The 27,937-nt window shown below is 42.6% G+C and overlaps 1 long non-coding RNA gene across 1 annotated transcript in view; it reads left to right on the top strand.

The window, feature by feature from the left end:
* The window catches only part of LOC115460584, a 78,110-nt gene that overhangs the window by 30,650 nt on the left and 19,523 nt on the right, over positions 1-27,937 (top strand). The window lies entirely within an intron of this gene.

Raw genomic sequence — 27,937 nt, 5'->3', positions numbered from 1 at the left:
AATTTCTATTTGGAAGGTGGGACGTGGGGGTGGGGAGTTTGAGAATGAGGGAGAGATGCTGTATGGGGCTGAGATTTGGGTTAGAGAGAGAGATACAAATAGGAACAGAGGGGGAGGGGAGGGTGTGAGTTGAGTGTCTGCTTCTTCTGGATTGCCTCTCACAGTACTAGGAGGCCAATGCTCAAAGCTGGGCGCTAAAACCTTCAGTGGAAAAAAACATAGTACACACAGAAATATAGCTAAGCAATGCTCAAGAGAACTCTTATGCAAATGATATGTACAGTTATCGGTGCTAATAACCAAAAGCAATGAGATGATTATGCCTAGCACATGTGAACAAAGGGCTTGCAGTAAGTGTGGCTCTTCTGTGCATGCCTAGACAAACCTGGAAGTTGTATAAAAGGATGCCGCCACTTTTGTAGAGAACGCCAGACGAATTTCATATTTAATATAAACAGTTTACTCATTTGTTTAGTGTACAAGCTGATTACCATCAATAGGGGTAGTCAGGAAGCATTTCTATACTCAAAGCATATTCTACACACACAAAGCAATTTACAGCAAGCTTAAGGCAAATCAAAATTCTATACACAGACAAAGAAAAATTCAAAATGCTTACTACCTCTTTGTTCCCTCTAGTTTTATACCGGGCCTCTGACTAATTCTCTCATACAACATTCCTGTGCAAGTCTCTGATACCACAAACTGTTAATCATGTGCAGAACATCTGCTTTCTATTACCCCCCTACCTTTTAGCCCACAGACTTTCTGGAGCCTGCCTTTGGCTAATGTGTTGCCACATTCTTTTCATGCCTCAGGAGGGTTATGTGTTAAAACAGCTTGTTGTAATCATGGAGCCTTCCACTCCGCATTTTTCATACTTTATTCAACAAATCTTTCATACTTTTGTTCAACAAATCCTCCCTTTGAGGCCTGGTATTCCAGGACTCAAACATCTGTTTTAGCTCCAGTCTGTTTCCTTACCTCCCTTCTAAATTTCCTCCCCCCTTTGTTTGTGGCATTCAGTTTCTGCACGCTTTTTTCAATATTTTTGGCTGACTATATTAACGTTCTATCATTGCTGATTTCAGTTATCATTATCATTTTAAAAGCATCCTGGCACATCTTTGCAAACATGCTAATACATGTTACACAGCATTAAACAGATTCAATTGTACTAGGGTACAAAATTTATATTTCTTTTGAATACAGACAGTGAGTTTCATCAAAGGGAAGTACACTGTCATTCTTATGTTTCATATAAGAACAATTATAAGGATAATGCCCAATTGCATTAGTTAATGTGGCATTAAAAATTACACAAATTAAAAGCATAACATTCATTAAATCAGTTGTTACAACATTCTGCGTGTAAGTGCACTTTATCAGGGGAATGTGTTCAGTTGTCATACTATTAATCAGACACCAACATGATGTCTGTGGGCACTTGTCCATAAGCAATATAAATAGTCTCATTTGTCCAATGAAGGTTTTCATCATCCCTACACAGGTATTATTGGGATCACAGTCATGGTGCCCACTCAATTTTATCATTGTAGTCCCCATTCATCATAGCTGGCAAGGACAAGGATGTGGGCACATATGATACAATCAGTCAAATTCAACATTTTGGCCACTGTAACAAGTCTATTCTCATATGTGTTCATTGTCCATTAACAAACACCAACAGTCCAATACCATCATGTTTAGGGACATGATGTTTGTTTATTCTTTGTCCATTTCAATGTTATTAATTCGTTCGAATATCTGCTAAATGTATCCAAGAAGTATGACCTTCCAGACGGGCAGCGGTCTGAGTAAGGGCCGTGATAGCAAAAGGTCCTACATACACAGGATCCTTCCATGTTTTATGTGTAAAGTTCTTTCGCAGTACTAGATCACCTACATTAAAAGCACAAACATCATTAGTAGTCCCTGCCTGTGATGCTACATTTGTTCGGATCATATCACTTGTCAGGTTCAACATAGGTTGTAGCTTTTGCCAGTACTGAGCTGTGCTATCAGTACTTGCTGTCTGCATCGGGAAGAAATGACGTCCTGTCTGAATTGGAATGGGGTCAATTAGTACGCCCATTAGGTTGGGCCCTTATAACCATCAAAGCTAATGGTAACAATCAAGCCAGGTATATGGTTTACCTGCTGTTTCCTTGTTTAAAGCCTTCAGTAATACTCTCAATTTAGTTTTTTAAACTAACATTGTAGCGTCCACCAACCCATGGAGGTGGGGGCGATACACTGATACTTTCTGTGTGTTAAACCCATAATCGTTCCATTTCTTTCAAAACACTGTTATTAAAATGTGTCCCGTTATCAGACATATTCTAGACGGACACCATGTCTTGGCATAATATGAGTTACCAGGCATTGTACCACTCATGTGCTGTCTCCCTTTTACATGGAAATGCTTCTATCCACCTGAAAAAGCATCCACCCAAACTACACAAGTATCTTTTTCCCTGCACTGGAACAATCATATCCGTGAAATCGATATACCATTCTTTTGTGGGCCTTCTGGTATTGGAAGTGTCCCAGGTGATATTTTAGGACCTAGTTGAGGTATGTTAATATTGCATACCCATGCCAATTTTGCACAACCTGTTGAATCAGGTATCAATTTTTAAAGTCAAAATCTCTTGCTCAAATTGTTGCCTCATTGTTTCTCTGTTCCAATGCATGGTTGCATGCCACCCAATCATACCTTAATCGCCTGGCTCATTGGCATACAAGGTAATCCTTCTTCTGCATTAAACCATTCACTTCCCAATTTCATACCTCCTCTCTTCAACATTTTTTCACTTTCCTGTCCCTCTGGCTGCCACATTTCAATCTTATCTACATCGTAAGTGGCCCTTCCTGTGTTCTGTCTAGTATTATACAAAATCTTTTCACTTTGCTTAACCACCTCCGTTGCTGCTGCATCAGCCATTGCATTACCTAGTGCCTCAAAGGTTGGCCTTTCAGTGTGGGCCGGGGTCCACACAACTGCAGTTTTTCTACCTTCACGTTCCCTTCTTGCCAAAATTTCAAACAGCAATTTCCAATATGTGTAATGTTGTAAATTTTTACCTGCACTGGTTATCATCCCCCTACGTTGCCATTTTAATATATGATACTGTAGTGAACTTGCAACGTAACCACTATCAGTATATATAGTGACATTTGAGTCATTATCAGTGTGTTGTAAGGCCGTAATAACGGCTAAAAGTCAGCATGCTGTGCAGTCTGGTCAGGAGGGTTTTATATTGTACTTGCATTATCTTCTTAGATTCTTATCTACCTGCACGCAGGCAAAGCCTGCAACAGTCCTTTCACAAGCTCCATCTGTAAACCATATTAACCCATCAGATAAGGGTTCAAAAGTAAGACAGTGAAATGTAGGGATTCTATAGTATCAATCTCAATCTCTTGATCAACAGGAAAAAGCAGATCTATCTTATTTCTCTGTTCTTTAGTTAATGGTATTATTCTTATATCTTGTCCTAAAAGTACTGCTTGATATTTTCCAAATCTAGTGGCTGTCAATGCCGTCTGGCTAGGGCTCAACAGCGTTTAATCGTGTGGTTGGTATGTATTACAATAGGAACAAAAGGCATTTGTGCTCTCCATTTGCCTACTGCAGCCACTATAGCTGTCAGTAACTTTGGTATTTCTTTCATTCCCTTCTCCACATGATTAAAAGAGCCTGACAAAAAGCTACTGGTGCATTTACTTCATTGTTTTGATTAATCATAGCTGCCCAACTATTTCCCATATCTTTTACCCACAATGCACAGGTGATTGGATATCTATTACTGCTAACGGTCCTGGGGATAACAAATCCCTCACAATCTAGCCAATACTGAGGCAGGCCATGGGCAAAGAAAGTGTTAACTCTGAGAAATTATATACATAAAAAATGATATTAAAAGCTTGAAGTTTGAATTCTAACTTTTACTTTGCAACTAAAGTGAAGGAATGCCAGATGGTTTAGATCTAGCTTGGCCAAGCTAAAGGTTAGAAAGGTCAGTGAGAAATGAAACTCTGTCCTTTGTGAATTGCCAATGCTAGCTGGCACATCTGTATACTATTAAATCTTGAGGGGATATTATTATGAATGAACAAAGGAATGAGCCAGACATATGACATATTGTAGTTTAAAGATTAGGCAGAAATACTGTTTAGAGAGAGGCAATAGATTAGAATTTAGAAGTTCTTGGTATGTAGAATATGTCTTATAAGGATGCTTACTTTAGAATATGCTGTATTCTGTGTAAATTAATAATTCTGTGTGGAATGTTTGTTCAACTCTCTGTCTGACGTTCTGAGTAGGGCTGCGGTGAAGAGATCAACATGTGGTTTGACTTAGCCATAGTTCTGGCTGGTTCAATGTATAAGCTGATAGGTGAAAGAGGTCAGGACTAGTCAGCTCTCTTCTCCTTGATTAATTATAGGTAAAATGTAGAATGGTCTTGAAAGTAATAACCTGATATGTATGCTATTAAGTAAGATTGGCCCTTGACCCCTTTAATGAATACCAGAGTTTAGTAGCAGTTAGTACTAGGAATATGAGAAATCAATCATAATACATGTAAGAGACTGGAGCCCAAATGTCTGGTGTAAGGGGCCCAGGTCACAGGTCAGTTTAGGATGTCTGGAACCTATGTAACTGATATTTGTATGGAGCTGATTGGTTGAGGCAAGGTAATCAATCTATTCCTTAACCAATTGGAGAGTAAGGGGGCTAGGCTAGGCTAGATAGAACTGTATTTAAGTGGGAGAAGAAGCAGGTTACGTCAGAAGGAGCTCAGAAGAAAGAGAAGGACAGAAGGAACAGACAGAAGAAGGAGAAGACAGCATAAGAAGAGAAGCAGCTGAGACAAAGACACAGAGAGCTGAGAGAAAGACACAAAGAGAAGAAGAGACTTAATGCTGATGTCCTGCTTTGTTTGCTGGCAAATAAAGAAGATTTCTCTCTCATTCTGGTGTGCTGTCTGACTCCTGAAGTATCATAAATTCATGCATCCATTCCTGCAACAATTCTTGGTGGCAGCGGTGGGATTCTGAATCCTGCATTAATCCCAGCACCCAACTGACTGGAGAACATTCGCCGGGTATGTATTCTGTATTCTGTATTATAATTCTAGCTAGAAAGTTGTAAACCAGCCCCTCAAAATTGAGGAAGGAGAGCCTGATCAACTCTCAGCGAAGGCCCTAGTACCTTCTAGTCTAGTGGAGATTAGAAGCGAAACCGCTTAAGCTTATCTGTATCTGAGAAATTTGAAATTGTTGGGTGGGATTTTCTGTATGGAATGTGTGATGCCTGAATGCTAAATGAGTGCGGACTTCTTATAGCTGCGTTTCCAATTAACGCGAGTTCAATTGGCCAGCGACGGAAGGAAGCGATTGCTGTCTGTCTACCTAGTGTCTCGAGAGTGCGGACCCCTTACTGCACTTTCAAAAATTCCCTCCCCCTTTGTGTGTTGTAACTGTAAGCATTATGGGTGGGACATCATCTAGACAAATTGCTACCCCCCTAGATTGTATGCTTAAGAATTTTAAAAAGGATTTTTAATTAATGGACTATGGACAGACTTTAAGCTCAAGTACTTTAAGAACCTTGTGTGAAGTTGAGTGGCCATCTATGGGAGTGGGGTGGCCCCCTAGTGGCAGCTTAGATATTGAAGTAATCCGGAAGGTCTACAGCATAGTTGTAGGAGAACCAGAATATTCTGAACAACTCCCTTATATAGATTCCTGGGACAGCCTTGTGACTGACCCTCCCTCTTGGTTGAAAACTTATATGGGATCCCCAGTAAAATTCATGTTAGGCCGTGCTCAAAGAAAGATTAGAAAATCTAAAAGTAGAAGAGGGAAAGAGCCCCAGGAAGCCTACCACCCAATCGGTGGCTTCCGCCCCTACCCTGCCAGAGAAACCCATACTCTCTGATGACCCCTCAGATCTTGAGCCACCACCTTATGGCCCATTGTTGGGGTTCCGTGCCGCCCCTAGAGATCCACGCCGCCCAGCCCAAGCTTCTCCAGTACAGGCTTCTCCGGATAGTTCCTCCCCCACTGTGCGAACCCCACCACATCCTAGGTTGGACTTTTCAGTAGTCTCTACCCTCCTCTGCCACTCCTTCCCTGTTAACCTCCGAAGACCCGCTTTGGGCTCCACTCCCTGACTCCTCAACTCCTGACAGCCCAGCCTCTCCCTCTAGTACCCCTACCCACTCATTAGGGGCCCGGCATCCCTTTCAATGGACTGACTCACCTGTGACCCCTTCTCAGTCTATGAGTACCCCTCCCCATCCCTCAGGGTTTCAACTACCTCCCCTGAATGGGTTAGACCTGCTGCAATCACCTTTGAGCATGATAGGAGGGTAGCTCCTAGCTCTACCTCAGATTCCATTCCCACCTCCTCGAGAGTTCTGCCACTCCGTCAGGTAACTACCACTCGACCGGATCCTAATAATCAGGGTCAGGTTATACAGGCACAGGCCTATCAGTATGTACCCTTCACAACCACCGATCTCCTAAATTGGAAGACGCATTACCCCTCTTATACTGAAAAGCCTCAGGCAGTGGTGGACCTAGTGGCTAGCATTATGGCCACCCATAACCCAACCTGGACTGATTGTCAACAACTTCTCCTGACCCTCTTCACAACTGAGGAGAGGCGGAAGATTTTGCAAAATGCTGAGGCCATCACGCGAGCGCGTGCCCCCGAGGGGACACAGAACCTAGAGGAATGGGTTAGAGCTCGGTTTCCTCGCGCAGCTCCAGTTTGGGATCCAAATGATGGACAGCACTATGAACTGTTGTCTGGCTATTGCCGGGACTTACTGGAAGGTATGAGGAAAGGCATAAAGAGGCCCATTAATCTGGCAAAGGTCTCTGAAATTCTCCAAGGGGCAACTGAATCCCCTGGGGCCTTTCTAGAGCGACTAATTGAAGCCTACAGAACATACACCCCATTTGACCCTGAAGCCCTAGAAAACCAGAGAATGGTGAATAGTGCATTGGTGGCCCAGAGTATGCCAGATATCCGGAAGAAGTTGCAGCGTCAAGAGGGATTCGCAGGGATGAATACCACCCAGCTAATTGAGATCGCAACTAAGGTTTTCATTAATAGAGATCAGGAGGTGCGTCGAGAGGCTGACCGGAAGATGCAGAAGAAGGCCGACCTTTTAGCGGCAGCCATTACTAATTCCACCCTTAATCGAGGTCGACCTCTAGCTAATGGGAAGCCAAAGTGGGACCCCGGACCACCAGCCAGGCCCCGAGATTCCTTCAATCAATCCCGGCCAAGGGGGGAGAATCCCAGACCAAGATTGGAGAGGGATCAGTGTGCCTACTGTAAGGAAAGAGGGCACTGGAAAGATGAATGCCCCCAGAGGCGCCAGGGACTGAGAAGGGGACCAGGAGATCGAAGAAGCCGAGGCCGAGTTCGAGAGGGAAGATATGAGCCTCCTGAATCTGACATCATCGGGATAGCCGAGATGGCAGAATGGGACGAATAGGACAGACCGGGTTCCTACAAACTGGGCTCCCAGGAACCTATGGTCAAGTTAACTATAGGGAGCCGCTCAATTCCATTCATGATTGATACAGGAGCTGAACATTCTGTTGTGACGGAGCGATTAGCGCCTGTGTCTGGAAAAACTGTCCGAGTGGTGGGTGCCACGGGGGTGCAGAACCGGAGGCCCTTCCTGACAACCCGTAGATGCCAATTAGGCTCACACATAGTCACTCATGAATTCCTGTATATGCCAGACTGTCCAATCCCTTTGTTAGGCCGAGACCTGCTGTCCAAGCTTAGGGCCCAAATTTCCTTTGACTCTGATGGCCAGACTTCGGTCTCCTTTCGGCCCCCGATATCCAGCCCTAAGGGTATATTGAGTTTCTGCTGCCCTCTTGAAGAAGAATGGCGGCTGCATCAGTCGCAGGGCCAAGTTGACCTACCCCTGGCAGATAGCTTTCAGGTCAGTGGGGTATGGGCAGAAGATAATCCCCCAGGGTTGGCCCGAAATATTCCTCCTGTACATGTAGATTTACTTCCAAATGCCCGGCCAATCCATCTTCGCCAATACCCAATTCCCAGAAAGGCTCTGGAAGGGATCCAAGCACACCTGAATCGTCTGTTATCCCATGGAATTATTCGTCCTTGTCAGTCTCCATGGAATACGCCACTGTTGCCAGTTCAGAAGCCAGGGACTGAGGACTACCGGCCAGTCCAAGATTTACGGGTGGTTAACAAATCCACTATTTCATTACACCCTGTAGTGCCTAATCCATATGTCCTGCTAGGATTGATACCTTCTGGAGCTACCCATTTCACAACACTAGACCTAAAAGATGCCTTCTTTTGTATTCGGGTGGCCCCCGCCAGTCAACTGCTTTTTGCCTTTCAATGGGAAAACCCAGTAACAGGAAGGAAGCTTCAGTATACATGGACCCGCCTGCCACAGGGGTTCAAGAACTCCCCCACCATTTTTGGGACTGCCCTAGGACAAGACCTTAAGACTTTTAAATCTGAGCCTTCCAGGCGAGTTTTACTCCAGTATGTAGATGACCTCCTGATTGCAGCAGTGACTCAGGAAGAGTGTTTTGAGGCTACTAGAGAATTGCTGGAGCTACTCTTGGATGCAGGCTATAAGGTCTCACGCTCAAAGGCCCAACTTTGTCAGTCAGAAGTGAAGTATCTGGGCTTTTGTATTTCCCAGGGAAGTCGGAGACTGGATGCTAGTAGGAAGCAAGCGGTAGCTGCAATTCCTCAACCCAAGTCCAGAAGGGAAGTTAGGGAATTTCTGGGAGCAGCTGGATTCTGCAGAATTTGGATTCCAAATTTTGCATTGATGGCGAAACCCCTTTACCAAGCCACAAAGGGGGGTGAAAAGGAACCATTTGAATGGGGACCTACTGCTCAACAATCCTTCATTGCCATAAAGAAAGCCCTACTCCAAGCCCCTGCGTTAGGCCTTCCTGATGTGGAGAAACCTTTCTCACTGTATGTCCACGAGCGACAGGGGGTTGCTCTGGGTGTGCTGACCCAGATGATGGGATCCTGGCAGAGGCCTGTTGCATACCTGTCTAAACAGCTGGATGGAGTGGCTAAAGGATGGCCAGCCTGCATGAGGGCCATTGCAGCAACAGCCTTACTGGTCCAGGAAGCTGACAAGCTGACCTTGGGGCAAGAACTGGTTGTTAAAGTCCCCCACGCAGTTCTTACCCTCATGGAGTATAAGGGCAACCACTGGTTTACAAATAACCGCATGGTTAAGTACCAAGCCAGCTTGTGTGAGAATCCACGGATACACCTGGAAACAGTGGCTACATTCAATCCTGCTACTCTTTTGCCAGCATCTGAGGGACCTCCAGATCATGACTGTATCCAAACCATGGATGAAGTGTACTCCAGTCGACCAGATCTTAAAGATGTTCCATGGAGGGACCCAGATGTAATTTATTTCACAGATGGAAGCAGTTATGTGGAGAACTCTAAGCGACTGGCAGGCTATGCTGTGGTGACAGAGGACAAGGTGATAGAAGCAAGAGCCCTGCCCCAAGGAACTTCAGCCCAGAAAGCAGAACTTGTGGCCCTCATACGAGCTCTGGAGTTAGCAGCAGGACTGGTAACCAACATTTATACTGATTCCAAGTATGCTTTTACAATTCTACATGCTCATGGAGCTTTGTATAAGGAAAAGGGACTCATAAATGCTGCAGGCCAACCTGTTAAGTATGGACCTGAAATACTTCAGCTGCTAGAGGCTGTTTGGGCCCCCAAGAAGGTAGCTGTCATTCACTGCAGGGGACACCAAAGAATAGATACTCCAGTGGCCCGAGGGAACCGCCATGCTGATCGGGTGGCCAAGGAAGCTGCTCGAGGACCCCCAGCAAGTACTGTGACTCCCCTGTTCCAAATTCGACTGCAAGAATGGACACCTATGTATACCCAAATGGAAGAGAAATGGGCTCAAGAAGAAGGTGCAGTAAGGAGACCTGATGGCTGGTTACATCTCCCTGATACCAGAGTTCTGGTGCCACGCCACCTAGCTTGGCCTGTAGTGTCTCAAGCTCATGACCTATCACACTTAGGGAAAACAGCACTAGCCCGTCTACTCAATCGAGTAGTGGTGCTGGAAGGATTGGATAGTCTGGTTGCCACTGCCTCTGCCCGATGTACTCTCTGTGCCCAGAATAATGCTCGTCAGGGACCCCGTATTCCACCAGGAGTTCAGTCTAGAGGACTAACACCCTTTGAGTCCCTAGTTATAGACTTCACAGAAATGCCCAGGAGCGGTAGGCTCCGATACCTCTTGGTCATGGTCTGTACCTTTTCTGGGTGGGTGGAAGCATATCCTACAGTTACTGAGAAAGCCACAGAAGTAGCTCGAGCCCTCCTTAGGGATGTCATCCCCAGGTATGGACTGCCCCTTGCCATAGGTTCAGATAATGGGCCCGCCTTTGTTGAAGCTACACTTCAGGCCCTGTCCCGCGCATTGCGCATTACCTGGAAATTGCATTGTGCCTATCGTCCCCAGAGTTCAGGGCAGGTTGAGCGGGCAAACAGAACCTTGAAAAATAGCCTAGCAAAGATTTGTCAGGAAACCCAACTGAAATGGCCACAGGCACTGCCACTAGCCCTCTTCCGCCTCCGATGCACTCCAACTAAAGGAACAGCCCTCTCTCCCTTTGAAATTGTGTATGGGAAGCCCCCAGCCATTTTACAGGGAATTAAGGGAGACATAGGGATTTTAGGGTCTGCCCAGGTGCAGGAGCAGGTAGCCCTCCTGGGTAAGATAATTTCTGAGCTTCAGTCTTATGTGAGAGAAATAAACCCTGTCCCCTTCCAGGCTCAGGTACATTCCTTCCTGCCAGGGGATAGAGTTTGGGTGAAAGACTGGAGGCTCCAGCCTTTGGGGCCCCGATGGAAAGGACCTTTTACTGTTTTGCTTTCTACCCCTACAGCTGTGAAGGTCGCAGGGATTACTCCATGGGTCCATTGGTCTCGAATTAAGTCTGCTGACCAGACTGAGCCCAGCACGGATCAGACGGAGCCTAGACAGTGGAGAGCAGAAAGTGATCCAGCGGAGCCATTGAAGTTGCGCTTGACCCGAACCAAAGAATCTACTAGCTGAAAAGAAGGGTCAACTGCATACTGCAGGAGCTGCTGAACTTCGGCTTCACACTGAGACTCTTTCTTGCCTAGATTCTGGCTTTCTTGGAATTTGAGAGCTTGATCCTTGTCAGTTGAGGGTCTATCCCAACTGGTATAAGAACTCAAAGACTGAGAACATTATATGAGAGTAATCTGTGATTAGCACAGACTGTTGAAATATTATTGCTTAATTAGTTTGCTGTATTTGTTTTAGATTAGGAAGAAAGAAAATGTTAGTAGTTTGGATGCTTTTGTTGTTTTCTACTCCTTGCCTCCTTGTTCCTAAAACCCCAACTCGTTCCAACCTTTGGTTACACTCAGTCCAGGAACTAATTAGCCAGGCAAAGATTACTTCCCCTTGTATTGTGTGTTCCCGATTTTCTCCTTATACTACAGATGTCCCAGCTGTTCCTGTCCCTGTGCAGCTCCCAGCTCTTATACCTCCCTACTTTTCGAGTTCAGGCCCTTGGAGCCAGGATTATACTTGGTGGTCCTTTTATAATGCTACTTCCCCCTCTGACTCTTCTCTAAGGCCAGTTTTTACGTCTCCCTATCCAGCTTCTGGAGTGTTTTGTTTAACAAGAGACATCTTAACTGTTCTTCCCATTCCCTGTAATTATACTAATGTTCTCCCAGAAAAAGGAGAATCTGTGTGGGTAGTTTCTCCAGGTACTCCTATGTGCCCTGCTACCATACCTGCAGATTATGACCCAGGTGATTATCTGGCTCCTAAGCGTACCACTGAGAAGACTATAGTGTCCCATCCTATTTTCTACTTTCATAAGTCCCCGGGGTATGAAGAGTTACTAACAAATGAGCAGCCTGTCACAATTGGGGATTGGCGCCTATGGTGTGCAAAGTCTCCATTTCGTCTTCGTTCCCCCTGGGATAGGGGCTCGCATTATGGGCATCCTAATCTCCATCCTGTGCCTACATTTATTGGGAACTTTCGTCGCCCTCTCCTTGGTCATTACTGGCTCTGTGATAATGTCCTCCACATGATTCTTCCCTCCACATATGATTTTTGTGTATTGGTAACCTTGAATTATTTTCCTAAAGTTATTCCTCTCAAGCCACCATCCCCGCACCGCTCTAAGCGAGAGGCTTTGTCCTTACCCTCCTCCGTTGCCACAGAGGATGAGGCGATTGAATTAGCCCTCCAGTATATCAATTCTACTTATCCTCTGACTAAAAGAGACTTGTAGCCCTTTCTGCCACGGCCTGGATTCCAATTGGAGGCCCGGTAGCGGGTATTACTGAACTAGGTATGGCTACCCGGAGACTTCAATCCCTACTTCATGTTCTAGTTCATGAGCTGAACGTGTTTATAGCCTTAACGTGTTACGTGCATTAGGGGAATTAGCGCATACTAAAAGGCCATGGGCCCTGTTTACTAAGACACGCTGTAAGTGTGCAAACTTTTAGTGTGTGTGAATGCTAGAGACACCCATAGAAATATAATGGATGTCTCTATTGTTAGCGCACATTAAAAATGTAGCATGCCTACAGCACAGCTCAGTAAACGGGGCTCCATGTGCTAATTCCCTTAATGTGCCTTAAGACCATTTATTTATTTATATTTTGCTCACACCTTTTTCAGTAGTAGCTCAAGGTGAGTTACATTCAGGTACTCTGGATATTTCTCTGATCACAAGGAGCAGCAGTGGGATTTGAACCAGCTACCATAACAATTCTTTTTTTTCCCCCAATATTTTTATTGAGAACATGAACTGAGTTCGATTCCCACTTCAGGCACAGGCAGCTCCTTGTGACTCTGGGCAAGTCACTTAACCTTCCATTGCCCCAGGTACAAATAAGTACCTGTATATAATATGTAAGCCGCATTGAGCCTGCCATGAGTGGGAAAGCGCGGGGTACAAATGTAACAAAAATAAATAAAGCATATTGTTAAGCTATACACATATATCATAACTCGTACCCCTCCCTCCCCCCCTCTGTGTCCTCCCCTATCCCTATTACTTGAAACAAAAGTTACATGGTCATATATAGTGCAACTTCAGCATTCTTTTATGTGGGAAATACTCCTTGCATTCAACCTTTATAGCAATGGTACCACCAGCCGTGGAGCATCCAAGTCAATCCCTGAGTGGGCTCTCCACTCTCTATATTTGTCCCAGAGTTTAATAAAATTGGGTCACTTGGCTATTCCGTATTGCTGTAAGTTTTGTCATCTGGTATAGATAGTCCATTTTGTGTACCACCTTTATCACTGGTGGCATATGCGGGCTCTTCTATGCTGAGGCCAGTATTATCTTGCCCACTATCAGGAAGGTTGTGGCCAGACAATGCAGGGTTATTGAGAGTCCCTGGGGCGAAAGTGCAATAGACAATGTTCCGCAGTGGCTGGGTATTCCTTTCCAAGCATTAGGCTGAGTTGCCAAAGCAGTACCTTCCAATATGTTTTTATTTTTGGGCAGATGTCTCCCACCCCCTGACATTCTCTCCAGCAATACTGCGAAGTTTGCTTGAACATTTTAGCTAACACTATAATACTTCTTGATGAATTTCCCCCTTGGTTTTCTGGTGGTTCATTCTGGCACATGTATGTTTTCCTTAAGCAGTTGTACTATGCAATTTCTTAAATTTTCTTCCACCTTTCTCTTTTAAATTTTCTTTCTTTTTGTATATGATCTGCCGTGCTTGCATGAAGACTTCTATATTTTGATGTAGTAAAAAATGCAGTCAATTAGAGCGAGCACAAATTCAATATGTGGTTCAAACAAAGTAATGCAAACATTATTCAGGGAGAATTAGATTGAACCCTTACACATACAGAATACATTAGAGGCTGTGGAAGAGACTCCTTTATGAAGTATGTATTCTTCCCAATTAATATTTCAAAATTAATAAAGTGCCTTTGCTTATTTGGAAATACTAATTAGGTAGAATTCGTACTTCAGTAACATAATTAAATGAAATAACTACTGAAGGTTATGGGTACAGGTGGGGATGGAGGAGATTACTTGGGATGGGCAAAATTTCTATTTGGAAGGTGGGACGTGGGGGTGGGGAGTTTGAGAATGAGGGAGAGATGCTGTATTGGGGCTGAGATTTGGGTTTAGAGAGAGAGATACCAAATAGGAACAGAGGGGGAGGGGAGGGTGTGAGTTGAGTGTCTGCTTCTTCTGGATTGCCTCTCACAGTACTAGGAGGCCAATGCTCAAAGCTGGGCGCTAAAACCTTCAGTGGAAAAAAACATAGTACAACACAGAAATATAGCTAAGCAATGCTCAAGAGAACTCTTATGCAAATGATATGTACAGTTATCGGTGCTAATAAACCAAAAGCAATGAGATGATTATGCCTAGCACATGTGAACAAAGGGCTTGCAGTAAGTGTGGCTCTTCTGTGCATGCCTAGACAAACCTGGAAGTTGTATAAAAGGATGCCGCCACTTTTGTAGAGAACGCCAGACGAATTTCATATTTAATATAAACAGTTTACTCATTTGTTTAGTGTACAAGCTGATTACCATCAATAGGGGTAGTCAGGAAGCATTTCTATACTCAAAGCATATCTACACACACAAGCAATTTACAGCAAGCTTAAGGCAAATCAAAATTCTATACACAGACAAAGAAAAATTCAAAAATGCTTACTACCTCTTTGTTTCCCTCTAGTTTTATACCGGGCCTCTGACTAATTCTCTCATACAACATTCCTGTGCAAGTCTCTGAATACCACAAACTGTTAATCATGTGCAGAACATCTGCTTTCTATTACCCCCCTACCTTTTAGCCCACAGACTTTCTGGAGCCTGCCTTTGGCTAATGTGTTGCCACATTCTTTTCATGCCTCAGGAGGGTTAGTGTTAAAACAGCTTGTTGTAATCATGGAGCCTTCCACTCCCCATTTTTCATACTTTTATTCAACAAATCTTTCATACTTTTGTTCAACAAATCCTCCCTTTTGAGGCCTGGTATTCCAGGACTCAAACATCTGTTTTAGCTCCAGTCTGTTTCCTTACCTCCCTTCTAAATTTCCTCCCCCCTTTGTTTGTGGCATTCAGTTTCTGCACGCTTTTTCAATATTTTTGGCTGACATATTAACGTTCTATTCATTGCTGATTTCAGTTATCATTATCATTTTAAAAGCATCCTGGCACATCTTTGCAAACATGCTAATACATGTTACACAGCATTAAACAGATTCAATTGTACTAGGGTACAAAATTTATATTTCTTTTGAATACAGACAGTGAGTTTCATCAAAGGGAAGTACACTGTCATTCTTATGTTTCATATAAGAACAATTATAAGGATAATGCCCAATTGCATTAGTTAATGTGGCATTAAAAATTACACAAATTAAAAGCATAACATTCATTAAATCAGTTGTTACAACATTCTGCGTGTAAGTGCACTTTATCAGGGGAATGTGTTCAGTTGTCATACTATTAATCAGACACCAACATGATGTCTGTGGGCACTTGTCCATAAGCAATATAAATAGTCTCATTTGTCCAATGAAGGTTTTCATCATCCCTTACACAGGTATTATTGGGATCACAGTCATGGTGCCCACTCAATTTTATCATTGTAGTCCCATTCATCATAGCTGGCAAGGACAAGGATGTGGGCACATATGATACAATCAGTCAAATTCAACATTTTGGCCACTGTAACAAGTCTATTCTCATATGTGTTCATTGTCCATTAACAAACACCAACAGTCCAATACCATCATGTTTAGGGACATGATGTTTGTTTATTCTTTGTCCATTTCAATGTTATTAATTCGTCGAATATCTGCTAAATGTATCCAAGAAGTATGACCTTCCAGACGGGCAGCGGTCTGAGTAAGGGCCGTGATAGCAAAAGGTCCTACATACACAGGATCCTTCCATGTTTTATGTGTAAAGTTCTTTCGCAGTACTAGATCACCTACTTTAAAAGCACAAACATCATTAGTAGTCCCTGCCTGTGATGCTACATTTGTTCGGATCATATCACTTGTCAGGTTCAACATAGGTTGTAGCTTTTGCCAGTACTGAGCTGTGCTATCAGTACTTGCTGTCTGCATCGGGAAGAAATGACGTCCTGTCTGAATTTGGAATGGGGTCAATTTAGTACGCCCATTAGGTTGGGCCCTTATAACCATCAAAGCTAATGGTAACAAATCAAGCCAGGTATATGGTTTACCTGCTGTTTCCTTGTTTAAAGCCTTCAGTAATACTCTCAATTTAGTTTTTAAAATAACATTGTAGCGCTCCACCAACCCATTGGAGGTGGGGCGATACACTGATACTTTTCTGTGTGTTAAACCCATAATCGTTTCCATTTCTTTCAAAACACTGTTATTAAAATGTGTCCCGTTATCAGAAATTATTCTAGACGGACACCCATGTCTTGGCATAATATGAGTTACCAGGCATTGTACCACTTCATGTGCTGTCTCCCTTTTACATGGAAATGCTTCTATCCACCTTGAAAAAGCATCCACCCAAACTAACAAATATCTTTTTCCCTGCACTGGAACAATCATATCCGTGAAATCGATATACCATTCTTTTGCTGGGCCTTCTGGTATTGGAAGTGTCCCAGGTGATATTTTAGGACCTCGTTTAGGTATGTTAATATTGCATACCATGCAATTTTGCACAACCTGTTGAATCAGGTTATCAATTTTTAAAGTCCAAAATCTTTGCTCAAATTGTTGCCTCATTGTTTCTCTGTTCCAATGCATGGTTGCATGCCACCTAATCAATACCTTAATCGCCTGGCTCATTGGCATACAAGGTAATCCTTCTTCTGCATTAAACCATTCACTTCCCAATTTCATACATCCTCTCTTCAACCATTTTTCACTTTCCTGTCCCTCTGGCTGCCACATTTCAATCTTATCTACATTCGTAAGTGGCCCTTCCTGTGTCTGTCTAGTATTATACAAAATCTTTTCACTTTGCTTAACCACCTCCGTTGCTGCTGCATCAGCCATTGCATTACCTAGTGCCTCAAAGGTTGGCCTTTCAGTGTGGGCCGGGGTCCACACAACTGCAGTTTTTCTACCTTCACGTTCCCTTCTTGCCAAAATTTCAAACAGCAATTTCCAATATGTGTAATGTTGTAAATTTTTACCTGCACTGGTTATCATCCCCCTACGTTGCCATTTTAATATATGATACTGTAGTGAACTTGCAACGTAACCACTATCAGTATATATAGTGACATTTTGAGTCATATCAGTGTGTTGTAAGGCCGTAATAACGGCTAAAAGTTCAGCATGCTGTGCAGTCTGGTCAGGAGGGGTTTTATATTGTACTTGCATTATCTTTCTTAGATTCTTATCTACCTGCACGCAGGCAAAGCCTGCAACAGTCCTTTCACAAGCTCCATCTGTAAACCATATTAACCCATCAGATAAGGGTTCAAAAGTAAGACAGTGAAATGTAGGGATTTCTATAGTATCAATCTCAATCTCTTGATCAACAGGAAAAAGCAGATCTATCTTATTTCTCTGTTCTTTAGTTAATGGTATTATTCTTATATCTTGTCCTAAAAGTACTGCTTGATATTTTCCAAATCTAGTGGCTGTCAATGCCGTCTGGCTAGGGCTCAACAGCGTTTTAATCGTGTGGTTGGTATGTATTACAATAGGAACAAAAGGCATTTGTGCTCTCCATTTGCCTACTGCAGCCACTATAGCTGTCAGTAACTTTGGTATTTCTTTCATTCCCTTCTCCACATGATTAAAAGAGCCTGACAAAAAGCTACTGGTGCATTTACTTCATTGTTTTGATTAATCATAGCTGCCCAACTATTTCCCATATCTTTTACCCACAAATGCACAGGTGATTGGATATCTATTACTGCTAACGGTCCTGGGGATAACAAATCCCTCACAATCTTAGCCAATACTGAGGCAGCCATGGGCAAAGAAAGTGTTAACTCTGAGAAATTATATACATAAAAAATGATATTAAAAGCTTGAAGTTTGAATTCTAACTTTTTATTTTGCAACTAAAGTGAAGGAATGCCAGATGGTTTAGATCTAGCTTGGCCAAGCTAAAGGTTAGAAAGGTCAGTGAGAAATGAAACTCTGTCCTTTGTGAATTGCCAATGCTAGCTGGCACATCTGTATACTATTAAATCTTGAGGGGATATTATTATGAATGAACAAAGGAATGAGCCAGACATATGACATATTGTAGTTTAAAGATTAGGCAGAAATACTGTTTAGAGAGAGGCAATAGATTAGAATTTAGAAGTTCTTGGTATGTAGAATATGTCTTATAAGGATGCTTACTTTAGAATATGCTGTATTCTGTGTAAATTAATAATTCTGTGTGGAATGTTTGTTCAACTCTCTGTCTGACGTTCTGAGTAGGGCTGCGGTGAAGAGATCAACATGTGGTTTGACTTAGCCATAGTTCTGGCTGGTTCAATGTATAAGCTGATAGGTGAAAGAGGTCAGGACTAGTCAGCTCTCTTCTCCTTGATTAATTATAGGTAAAATGTAGAAATGGTCTTGAAAGTAATAACCTGATATGTATGCTATTAAGTAAGATTGGCCCTTGACCCCTTTAATGAATACCAGAGTTTAGTTAGCAGTTAGTACTAGGAATATGAGAAATCAATCATAATAACATGTAAGAGACTGGAGCCCAAATGTCTGGTGTAAGGGGCCCCAGGTCACAGGTCAGTTTAGGATGTCTGGAACCTATGTAACTGATATTTGTATGGAGCTGATTGGTTGAGGCAAGGTAATCAATCTATTCCTTAACCAATTGGAGAGTAAGGGGGCTAGGCTAGGCTAGATAGAACTGTATTTAAGTGGGAGAAGAAGCAGGTTACGTCAGAAGGAGCTCAGAAGAAAGAGAAGGACAGAAGGAACAGACAGAAGAAGGAGAAGACAGCATAAGAAGAGAAGCAGCTGAGACAAAGACACAGAGAGCTGAGAGAAAGACACAAAGAGAAGAAGAGACTTAATGCTGATGTCCTGCTTTGTTTGCTGGCAAATAAAGAAGATTTCTCTCTCATTCTGGTGTGCTGTCTGACTCCTGAAGTATCATAAATTCATGCATCCATTCCTGCAACAATACCATCTTATCCTGTTCTTCCAATACAATTAGTGTATTCTTTGGTGTGGCTGCGGGCAGTTTCAAATGTTTATAAAGTCTCATTACTTTTTGTGTATAATTTGGTATCCATTGTCTGCAGTAATTTAACATTCCCAAAACAGCACGTAACTGAGTAACAGTTTGCGGTACCGGGGTTTCATTTAAAATAGATATAACTTCCGGTATAATGACCTTATGTTCTGCTGAAACATTTTGTCCTAAAAAGGTGACAGTAGACTAGAGGTATTGAAAAGAATGCATTAGACAAGTCAATAACAGTGTTATATGCATATATATTCTGGGTATGCAAAAGTGTAGCAGGATTTGCACAAATCGGAAATTGATTTCTTGTAACCTCATTTAGCTCTCTTAAATCATGTACTATCCTTACATTGTTTTCCCCTTTCGGGACAGGAAACAATGGGGTATTATACGGGGATACTGAAGGTTCAATAATACCACATTTCAATAATTTACCAATGTGCTCCAGGGTTTTGGATACTAATTTAGGTCGTATGGGGTAAGGGTCTTGCTTCGGCCCCTTTGCCCCTTCTATTAATTCTATCTTATGGGGTTTTGCATTTATGGCTAGTCCATATGGTGAATCACTTGTACTCCAAATATGTTGTGGTAATTCTTCCATAACCCTTACTTTATTTTCATTATTCAACTGCTGGACCATGGTGAGCAAACTTGGTATTTCTTTATTTCCAAAATCTAAACACAATCCTAATTGAGACAATAAGTCTCTACCACACAAATTTACTGGGCAATCAGGTGCCACTAAAAAGGGTACCACAGCCTCCCTTGAACCGTGCGGTTGGCATTCCAATCGCACCAGAGTCGGTTCTGTTAGCCTTTTTCTTTGTTCTATCCCCGTAAATCCCACTGTTGTTCTATACTGATTTGAAAGTTTAACTCCCTGTGGTTTTGCACACAATACAGAGGTACTCGCCCCTGTATCTATCAAAAATCTCACAGGAGTTCCATATTTTCCAATTGTCAATGTAATAAAGGGTTCCCTTGTGTCTAATCTGAAAATCATTCCCTCTTCCTGACACTGGTCTGCTTCCAGTCAATAGCATTGGTCTGGAGTATTCTGCCAAGTTGGAAAAGCATTTACAGTACCCTGTATCTGTACTGCAGCTCCTGGTCCCTGTGATTGCGTCGCTGGCTGCTGTAAGGCAGTCTGCGGGGCACTCACAGGCATCCCTACTACTTGTGGCATCAATCCTTGCTGCGTCTGCATTTGTACTTGGGGCATTCCTGCATTCTGATAACATTCTGAAGCATAGTGACCAAATTGCTGACAAATCATATTGTTCAGATGTTATTAAAGATTTTAAATCACCTCTTTCACCTATTAGCCCTACTCACAGAACTAGCTAGGACTGTGACTAATTCAAGCCAGATGATCTCTTAACACTACAGGAATCTCACTTAAAAAAGAGTCAAACAAAGTTAAATTGCAAAGACATTCCACATAGAGAACTAGAAACAGAATAACACATATTTTTAAAATAAACAGAGATCACCTTATAAGACAAAATCAAACTTATTTAAATCTAATCTAAAACAATCTTTTAAAAGGAACAAAAAAAAAATTTCAGTTCTTTCAGACCTTTCTAACCGTTAGCTTAGCAACAGCCAGACACCGAGAAATCAAAAACAGATGACATTCCTCAACCTTCAGGCTGAACCAAAGGCTGCTTTTTTTTTTTTTTTTTTTTTTACATCTGCATGACAAAGATCTGCTGCTACAGAAAATAAATTCCAAATTGTAAGATGTCTCTAAACTTTTCTTCTGCCTAGTTTTATTTTTATTTTCTTGTAAATAGCTCAGGAGAGATAATTTTGGACGATCAAACGATCCATCCTGAGACCAGCTCAAAACAGAATCTTTTCCTTCATATTTGACCCATTTCTCATGTATTTTTTCAATCTGTTTTTTTTCTAATGGGAATAATTCTATGACATGCTGCAAAGGGGAGCATTTGTTTGAACTATCTAAATCTAAATACATAGCATACACAGGAGGCTTTTCTTTCTTATCTGCCCCTTTCCCTTTCATTTTATTCTGACTATTACAATTTCTCCTATAGAACCACAACCTACAAAAATATACTAATGCACTTAAACAAAGAAAATATACAAAAAAGAAAACTACAAAGCTAAACAAATATATCGGTAATAAGGCCACAGTGTAAGCTTACTCACGCGTCTTCTTATTTCTCTTTTTAGCAAGCCCAGGAGTTATCACCTGTATGTCCACGTCAGTAGTTTGATCAATCCCACATCAGTGGAGCACAGAAATCATCAGGTTTAAACAACGCTTGCTTTACTTTCAATCCTGTAAAAAACTTCATTAACAACAACTTAATTTGTCCTTCGTCTCGCCTTCTCTTTTCCGTGTGCGGCCTACTCCTGGCTGGCTCGCCACTTTTGTATAAAAGGATGCCGCCACTTTTGTAGAGAACGCCAGACAAATTTCATATTTAATATAAACAGTTTACTCATTTGTTTAGTGTACAAGCTGATTACCATCAATAGGGGTAGTCAGGAAGCATTTCTATACTCAAAGCATATCTACACACACAAGCAATTTACAGCAAGCTTAAGGCAAATCAAAATTCTATACACAGACAAAGAAAAATTCAAAAATGCTTACTACCTCTTTGTTTCCCTCTAGTTTTATACCGGGCCTCTGACTAATTCTCTCATACAACATTCCTGTGCAAGTCTCTGAATACCACAAACTGTTAATCATGTGCAGAACATCTGCTTTCTATTACCCCCCTACCTTTTAGCCCACAGACTTTCTGGAGCCTGCCTTTGGCTAATGTGTTGCCACATTCTTTTCATGCCTCAGGAGGGTTAGTGTTAAAACAGCTTGTTGTAATCATGGAGCCTTCCACTCCGCATTTTTCATACTTTTATTCAACAAATCTTTCATACTTTTGTTCAACAAAGTGCAAGCACAATATCAGCACTGTTTGTCTGCGCTTTTAAATGAGTCTTTCAAAAATTGTTTGCACTTTAAATTTTTAACAGGCTCATATTTAAGCACAGAAAAACAGGCATCAATACGTGCTTTCACGTTTGGTTTTGGTTGGGCTTGTACACACACTTGGTTCTCATTAGCAGTGCTCAAAACGTGCATGGGCAAGAAGATGAAAACTCAGCAAATCTTTTCCTGAAAGCCTTTACACTGCCCCTGACCTGTCAGTACATTTTCAGCCTTATTGACCATTATTTCCTTCAGTGCATTGGGAAGGAATACTGACTGACCTCATTTGTATCCATTTAAAAGCATTTGCAGTGATGTTCAGTGTACATGTTAACACAGGTGCTCGAGCCCTTTGAGCATTTTGCACACAGTAAGTCACATGAAAATCAGGCGCTTTTTAATGCTGGCATTAATTTTGAGCATTGGCCCCTAAGATACATTGATACGTGGACTGACTAACCTCCTTGAATCCCTGTGTTGGGGTAGTCCGGTTGCTGCCTGGAGGGAGTGCAGGACCCATCTCTTCCTGAGCTGCAGGTCTTGTGTGTACTTCCAGTAAAGGGCATCTCCTAGACTCCTGTATTGCACTTGTTTATGCATGGACTTGCACGTGCACTGTACATTCTCACACATACTACCTTGGAGTATGTAAACGCACAACCTTTCTATGCCCTGTATCTTTATTTTACTGTTACTGCAATTTTGAAAACGGGATTTTCCATTTTAACTATTGTAAGAAATTTTTAAATATATTGCGTTGTCATATAACATAGTTGCAACTGTAGAATATAAGCCCTAGCTGTAGAATATAAGCTAATACTTTCTCTAAAAGAAAGTATTACTTTATAGTCTAGCTGTCTAAATCATTAAACAAAGTAACTGTGTGAGAGAGACAGGAAGAAGGGTGTAAAAAGCTCACAAACTGCTTGCATACAAACTTCAAAGTTAGGCCCCAGAGCTGAGATAAACTGTAGCATGAAACCATGAAGGAGAGACAGGAAGGGGGGTTATACCAGCCCAAGGCCAAAATCCAGGCATGACAATAATATCTGCGAGGTAGCAGGGAACTATAAACAATAAACACAGAGGGGAGGGGGGGGGAGTTAGAAGAGAGTGAGAAGTCCCAGCTGCTAGCATGTTCAGCAGAACACTAGCAGACAAACTAACAAAGACAGGCATGTGACCAGTGTCCAATGACAAAACTTAGGGGTAGACACTTAAATGTAACTATAAAATCTATAGAATCTTATAGAAGTGTGTATGTGCTGGCCCATTCTTGCAAGGATGTGTTTTTGATTTTTGAACAATTAATTAATTAAGCCTTGGTTTATCAATCTGATTTTGTGAGTCCTCTTTTGGTATAGGTTCTCAGGTTATCTGGGGGCTATTTATAACAGCATTTTGAATATAAATTTTTAAAGCATTTTCTGTGTGTGAGTCATATTCTACATATGGAAATTACTTTTATTAAACAAATCTGTTGATGTATATGTAAAAAACACATCAATGTTTTCTCTAAGCTGCACAATCTTACACCTTCTCTGTAGAAGCCATGTACCAGTCCTGGCCTGCCACATCTCCCTCCTGCTGTCACTCTAGTGCTGCCACTACAGACCAGCGTCAAAACAGTGGCAGTCACCACAGGGCCACACTGTGCATCTTCACAGCTGCTGGTGTCAGGTTCTCAGGTTCAGAGCCCGCGGGGCTGGGCTCTGGAGCAAACGTGAGCCCTTGGGCTGCTGACGAGGAGCGACAGCAGCAGGCAAAACCCACCAACCAACACTGAGTAAGCACACCGGCAGGGACTGCAGGCACTGCCCAGCGAACCGGAACACATGGACTGGAATCCCCCGGACTGGAGGACACAGGACTGGAACACACACCGGACCGGAACACACTGGACTGGAGCGCACCAGACTGGAACACACACTGGACCGGAACACACTGGACTGGAGCACACTGGACTGGTCCACACAGCTTCACCTGCACTTAGCTACTACGCCCCCCAGGAGTTGAGCTCATGGGTTCGAGTGTTGCAGGAATTGAGATAGGAATTTGTGATACTTCAAGAGTCAGACAGCACACACCAGAATGAGAAAGTAATCTTCTTTATTTGCCAGCAAACAAAGCAGGACATCAGCATTAAGTCTCTTCTTCTCTTTGTGTCTTTCTCTCAGCTCTCTGTGTCTTTGTCTCAGCTGCTTCTCTTCTTATGCTGTCTTCTCCTTCTTCTGTCTGTTCCTTCTGTCCTTCTCTTTCTTCTGAGCTCCTTCTGACGTAAACTGCTTCTGCTCCTACTTAAATACTGTTCTATCCCCCTCCTAGCCTAGCCCCCCCCTTACTCTCCAATTGGTTAAGGAATAGATTGGTCACTTTGCCTCAACCAATCAGCTCCATACAAATATCAGTTACATAGGTTTGGTATTCCTCAAACTGACCTCTAACCTGGGGCCCCTTAAGCCAGACATTTGGTCTCCAGAACTCTTATATTTTCCTTATGATTAATGTCTCATCTATAGCTTAAACTGGGTTCCCTTAGAGACCAAGAGGCCCTAGTGAGATTGGTTATTCTCATATTCCTAGTCTGGTTCATACTAACTGCTAACTAAACTCTGGCATTCATTAAAGAGGTCAAAAGTCAGTCTTACTTAATAGCATACGGCTATGGTCTGTTATTACTTTCAGGAGGCCAGTCCTACACTTAGCTATAATTAATCAAGACTTTTCCTGACCTTTTTCACCTATCAGCTTATACATTGAACCAGCCAGAACTGCAGATAAGTCAAAACACATGTTTGACCTCTTCACTGCAGTCTTTGCTTAGAAAATACAGCAGAGAGTAACATTAGATTTAAAAAGGTATTCTACATATTAACTACACAAAATACACAGAATCAGTATTTCTTATAAGACATATTCTAAATATCAGGAATATCTACATATTAAGCACTTCTAAATTCTAACTCATTTATATCTAGAATTATTTAGAATCTAACTATTTCCTTCTAAGCAGTGTTCAATTTAATCCTAAACAAACTGCCTGCAATATGCCGGCTCATAATAGAATACATATGTGTTTGCTTAGCAATCCATCAATCACAAGGGTGAAAGAAATTCCTGTTTCTGACCTTTCTAACCCAGCCCGGCAAACGCTAGACTTCTAGTAATTAATTCCAGCCTGCATTCCTTTACCTTGCTTGCAAAACTGAGAATTTAAAATAGTATTTTGAGCACCTTTAACCAAAATTAACCCTTAATATGATTTCTCAGAATTATTCAATTTCTTTTGCCCACTGCCTCATTCCCCCCTTTGAGACTAAAATCAGCTTATGCAGAGATAAGTCTCACAACTCAAACTCTGGAGATTATAGTGATCCTAACTAGGAATAGACTTGTGAATCACCATTACCCTACTTGTTAAGGTCCGACGGCATACTGCCGAAGCACATGAGGCCAGGAAACAAAACAAAAACCCTGCTAAAACTAAGACTATTAGGGAAATGAACAAGGGACGTATCCAGGAGGTCAATGACCACCACCAGGAGGTAAGGTCTAATCCTCCTCGGTAATCCTCCACATTAAGGCTGGCCAACTGTAGGACTTTATCCATGGCATGCCTAACTACATGCGTCCTATTTATGACAATAGTACAGCACTCTGAAGAATTTAACACTGTGCAGAGACCACCCTGGGCTGCAAAGAGATAGTCAAGGCCCATACGATTATACCGAGAAACTATACTTAATTCATTAATTTGATCCTGCAATGCATTGACTACCACGTTCAGCTCATGAACTAAAACATGGAGTAGGGACTGAAGTCTCCGAGTAGCCATACCTAGTTCAGTAATACCCGCTACCGGGCCTCCAATTGGAATCCAGGCTGTGGCAGAAAGGGCTACAAGTCTCTTTTTAGTCAGAGGATAAGTAGAATTGATATACTGGAGGGCTAATTCAATCGCCTCATCCTCTGTGGCAACGGAGGAGGGTAAGGACAAAGCCTCTCGCTTAGAACGGTGCGGGGATAGTGGCTTAAGAGGAATAACTTTAGGAAAATAATTCAAGGTTACCAATACACAAAAATCATATGTGGCGGGAAGAATCATGTGGAGGACATTATCACAGAGCCAGTAATGACCAAGGAGAGGGTGAGGAAAATTCCCAATAAATGTTGGCTCAGGCTGGACAGGGTACTTAGGGTGCCCATAATGCGAGCCCCTATCCCAGGGGGAACGAAGACGAAATGGAGACTTTGCACACCATAGGCGCCAATCCCCAATTGTGACAGGCTGCTCATTTGTTAGTAACTCTTCATACCCCGGGGACTTATGAAAGTAGAAAATAAGCTTGGACACTATAGTCTTCTCAGTGGTACGCTTAGGAGCCAGATAATCACCTGGGTCATAATCTACAGGTATGGTAGTAGGGCACATAGGAGTACCTGGAGAAACTACCCACACAGATTCTCCTTTTTCTGGGAGAACATTAGTATAGTTACAGGGAATGGGAAGAACAGTTGAGATGCTTCTTGTTAAACAAAACACTCCAGAGGCTGGATAGGGAGACGTAAAAACTGGCCTTAGAGAAGAGTCAGAGGGGGAAGTAGCATTATAAAAGGACCACCAAGTATAATCCTGGCTCCAAGGACCTGAACTCGAAAAGTAGGGAGGTATAAGAGCTGGGAGTTGCACAGGGACAGGAACAGCTGGGACATCTGTGGTATAAGGAGAAAATCGGGAACACACAATACAAGGGGAAGTAATCTTTGCCTGGCTAATTAGTTCCTGGACAGAGTGTAACCAAAGGTTGGAGCGAGTTGGGGTTTTAGGAACAAGGAGGCAAGGAGTAGAAAACAACAAAAGCATCCAAACTACTAACATTTTCTTTCTTCCTAATCTAAAACAAATACAGCAAACTAATTAAGCAATAATATTTCAACAGTCTGTGCTAATCACAGATTACTCTCATATAATGTTCTCAGTCTTTGAGTTCTTATACCAGTTGGGATAGACCCTCAACTGATAAGGATCAAGCTCTCAAATTCCAAGAAAGCCAGAATCAGGGCAAGAAAGAGTCTCAGTATGAAGCCGAAGTTCAGCAGCTCCTGCAGTATGCAGTTGACCCTTCTTTTCAGCTAGTAGATTCTTTGGTTCGGGTCAGGCGCAACTTCAATGGCTCCGCTGGATCACTTTCTGCTCTCCACTGTCTAGGCTCCGTCTGATCCGTGCTGGGCTCAGTCTGGTCAGCAGACTTAATTCGAGACCAATGGACCCATGGAGTAATCCCTGCGACCTTCACAGCTGCAGGGGTAGAAAGCAAAACAGTAAAAGGTCCTTTCCATCGGGGCCCCAAAGGCTGAAGCCTCCAATCTTTCACCCAAACTCTATCCCCTGGCAGGAAGGAATGTACCTGAGCCTGGAAGGGGACAGGGTTTATTTCTCTCACATAAGACTGAAGCTCAGAAATTATCTTACCCAGGAGGGCTACCTGCTCCTGCACCTGGGCAGACCCTAAAATCCCTATGTCTCCCTTAATTCCCTGTAAAATGGCTGGGGGCTTCCCATACACAATTTCAAAGGGAGAGAGGGCTGTTCCTTTAGTTGGGGTGCATCGAAGGCGAAAGAGGGCTAGTGGCAATGCCTGTGGCCATTTCAGTTGGGTTTCCTGACAAATCTTTGCTAGGCTATTTT

The sequence above is a fragment of the Microcaecilia unicolor genome, chromosome 1 (assembly GCF_901765095.1).
Source record: "Microcaecilia unicolor chromosome 1, aMicUni1.1, whole genome shotgun sequence".
In the NCBI taxonomy this organism is placed as follows: domain Eukaryota; kingdom Metazoa; phylum Chordata; class Amphibia; order Gymnophiona; family Siphonopidae; genus Microcaecilia; species Microcaecilia unicolor.
Note: the sequence above shows the minus strand (reverse complement) of the source record. Positions and strands in the feature narration are given on the sequence as shown.